General features: G+C 44.5%; 1 pseudogene; it reads left to right on the forward strand.

The window, feature by feature from the left end:
- The first annotated feature begins 1,077 nt into the window (after positions 1–1,077).
- Positions 1,078–2,028, forward strand: LOC137561886 (olfactory receptor 11L1-like; annotated as a pseudogene).
- Positions 2,029–3,983: the final 1,955 nt, after the last annotated feature.

The following is a 3,983-nucleotide window of genomic DNA, read 5'->3' on the forward strand; positions in this document are numbered from 1 at the left end:
AGAAATAGTGGGCAGAGCCAAAAACAACTAACTTTTTACATGGGAAAATATAAATTGCAGCTATTCTTACACTGTTAATGGCAGGGTTCTCAAACTTGACACAGTTGGTCGCTGGGTGACTGAGATTAATATTTGGAAAAGTAGGTGGAGCCTACAAGAGCCAATCAAAATTCACCTATTGATTTTCAAGGGGAATATTGAAACTGCTGTCATTCTTACACTGTTAATGGCAGAGGCCTCAAACCTGCTACAGTCGGTCATCAAGTGACTGTGCCTCAAATTCACTAAAGGGGCGGAGCCACAAACAGCCAATCAGATTTGCTTTTCTGGATAAACTACTTCCATTCACACAATTTTGATGCCAGGAACCCAAAAGCTCACAAACTTGGTCATTGAGTGTTTGTGCGTTAGGGTTAGAAAAAGTGGGCGGAGCCAACACCAGTTAAACACATACACGGGTAATGCCGGGTCATTAGTGGGTGGAGACAAATACAAATTTCACTGGGAAAATGTAAACTGCAGCCATTCTTACACTGTTAATGGCAGGGTTCTTAAACTTTGCACAGTTGGTCACTCAGTGAATGGGATTAATATTCAGAAAAGTGGGTGGAGCCTACAAAAGTGAATAAAGCTTCACCTATTGCTTTTCAAGGGAATATTTAATTGCTACCATTCTTGCACTGTTAATGGCACAGGCCTCAAACCTGGTACAGTTGGTCATTGGGTGACTGGGGTTCAAATTCAGAAAAGGGGGTGGAGACACAAACAGCCCATCAGATTTTTTCATTTCAATGCAAATTATTGATGCCAAAGACCACAATGCCAAAGACCACAACGCCGGGCAATCAGCTAGTAGTAAATATAATCATCTCAAAAACTCTCTACATTTAAGTGCAAAGTATCTAAGACTGATGCCTTTTCTTTTTACCTTTGTTATTTATATTGCACTCTGGATGCAACATTCTGTTTTTATCAGATCAGGATATTCTATATCTGCATTATGCACTATGTGTCTGTATTTCCTCAAACACTATGTTTTATTTCATAAGGGACACATCACGTCAATCTATCTTCTTTCAGTTGAACACTCTTTACTGATAAGAGATGTCTGAAAGAAATCAAACCAGGATCTCGGAGATCATTCTTCTCGGGTTTCCAAATCTTTCCACCGTAAAGAGTCTTGTGGTTGTCTTACTCGTTGTTATTTATTGTGTGTCACTTTGTGGAAACCTCCTGATCATCATACTAGTAACCAGAAACAAAAAGCTTCAAACCCCCATGTACTTCTTCCTCACTCAACTCTCTTTATCAGACATTCTGCTGTCCACAGACATTGTCCCGAACACACTTGCTGGTATTATGAATGATGGGCTATTGATGTCCCTTGCTGGTTGTATCACACAGTTTTACTTATTCGGAGCTTCTGAATCATTAGAGTGCTTCATATGAACAGTGATGTCTTATGACAGGTATCTCGCTGTTTGCCACCCACTCCGGTACTTCTCAATTATGAACCTCCACTATTATCTGAAGTTAATTCTTCTTTCTTGGCTGCTAGGTTTTTCCTTCATACTAGTGACAACAATTATGTTATCTGTTCTAGACTTCTGTGGGCCAAACATCATTGATCATTTCTTCTGTGACATGGCTCCTATTATGAAACTGTCCTGCTCAGATACATTCATAGTTCATTCGGAGGCTCTCTTATTGAGCATACCCGTAATGGTTCTCCCTTTCATGATAACTGTATCATCATACGGATGCATCATTCAGGCAATTCTCCAAATCTCTTCCAATGTCAGTAGATGGAAATCTTTCTCCACTTGCAGCTCCCATCTGATTGTGGTCTGCATTTTCTATGGAACTCTTATTGGTGTATACATGCTTCCATCCGAAGGAATATCTTCAACTGTAACCAAAGTGATTTCCCTATTATACACTGTGGTGACACCAATGCTCAATCCCATTATATACAGTCTAAGAAATAAAGACATCAAAGAAGCTATCAGGCTAACCACTGCCGTGTAGTCTTCCATTTAAATGAAGGGAAGTAAACTAAACTTCCAGCTCCCAGTAATGTCATTCACATGTAATTGCTAATAAAGTAGGGCTGCAGTTTTTTTTTTTTTTAATTCTATACTCACAGTACCTTATATACACTGCACTATACATTTTTTCAACTAAAACCTTTAAACTGGGCAGCAAAAATGTCATAAATGAGTTTTAAATAATTGAGGGAAGAGACCAAGATGGGTTTTAAATGTGCCAGTTTTGCTAGTCAAAATTGCTGTTTAAATCATAATGTAGTACCTAAGTATTACAGTACTCATGTTATAATGGTAGTTTTGGTTAACTTTTTCTTACAAAAGTTAACAGATAGTTTTCCCAGAAGCTTTAAAAAAACAATAAAAATCATACATTCTCCCACAGTACTTTCACAGAAAAGAAAATATGTGATTTAAAATATATGTATCTCTACAGACAGTAACAGACAAAAATTATATAATTATAGAATAAGTTTCATAGATGGTGGCATTGAGGATATCAGATTTGCCTTGCAGCACTGGGTTCCTCATTTGAATCGGCACAAGGAGGACGCCATCTCCACAGTGTCTGCATGTTGTCATCCTGCTTTTGCACAGTTTCCTCTTACATTCCAGGAACATAGAGATAAGTTCATTGTTTTCCCCTTAAGTTGGTCTTATGATGGCCATACATGAGGCGACTTGGCGGTCAATCGACTAACCAACTGATTCAATTATTATAATCGAATTGTATGAAAATCGGTGCTGCCAAGTGCATGCCCGGCTGACAAAGCAACCAATTTCGGGACGAAAATTGGTCACATTGTCGATACAGCATGTTGCAAGATGTTGGGCGACTTGCTCGATGGGATGCGCAGTGAGAACGGCGTGCAATTTTGCGATGATAGATGAACGTGGCGATACCCCCGACACTATCCCCTAATGATAAATGCCCCCCCAGTGCTCCATGCAAGGTATACATTACCTGTCCGTGGCCCTGGCTTGTCCCTCCGCTGGCTCTGGGCACACTGGTTGCTCCATACACGTGCGCCCCACATGGTTTCCTAGTAAGGGTGAGCGTGTGTGATGTCTGATGTCACACACGCATGCCCTTACTAGGAAACCACAAGGGGCATGTGTATGCGGAGAACAGAGGTGTCTGAGCCATTAGGCAGCTATACATTCTTGCCTAGGGTGACAGGAGGAGGGAAGGGCGACAGGAGGAGGGAAGGGCGCTGCTGAACTGAGTAGTGAGAGGAGAAATGCCTCTCAACTCACTCAGGTATCAGGTTACACAGCAGCAGCAGCAGCAGCGCCTGACTCATGACTGATTTACTGACTGATTCAGGGGCGTCGCTAGCCCTATTTTGGGGGGGGGGCACGTGCCCCCAATCTGTCCTGGGGTGCCACGGATCTGTGCCCGGCCGCCCCCTCTGTCAGCGGCTCCCTCCAGCCGCCGCGTCCTCACACCTCAGGATCAGGCGGCGAGCCGGCGACCAATCGTGCGGGCGCTAGGATCCAGCGCCCGCACTGATATGCGGAAGTGACATCACTTCCGCATATCGAGCGGGTGCGTCCGGCGCCCGCTGGTACTGGTCGGGTCGCCGCTGATCCTGAGGTCTGACTCTGCTGCGAGGTAAGGGGGGGAGCGGCGGCTGTAGGGGGGCCTCCCTGTCACTCACTCACTCCCTAAAGGGGCTCCCTTTCACTCACTCACTCACTCCCTAAAGGGGCTCCCTGGCACTCACTCACTCCCTAAAGGGGCTCCCTGGCACTCACTGACTCCCTAAAGGGCCTCCCTGTCACTCACTCCCTAAAGGGGCTCCCTGGCACTCACTCACTCCCTAAAGGGGCTCCCTGGCACTCACTCACTCACTCACTCACTCCCTAAAGGGGTTCCCTGGCACTCACTCACTCACTCCCTAAAGGGCCTCCCTGTCACTCACTCACTCCCTAAAG

The sequence above is a fragment of the Hyperolius riggenbachi genome, chromosome 3 (genome assembly GCF_040937935.1).
Source record: "Hyperolius riggenbachi isolate aHypRig1 chromosome 3, aHypRig1.pri, whole genome shotgun sequence".
In the NCBI taxonomy this organism is placed as follows: domain Eukaryota; kingdom Metazoa; phylum Chordata; class Amphibia; order Anura; family Hyperoliidae; genus Hyperolius; species Hyperolius riggenbachi.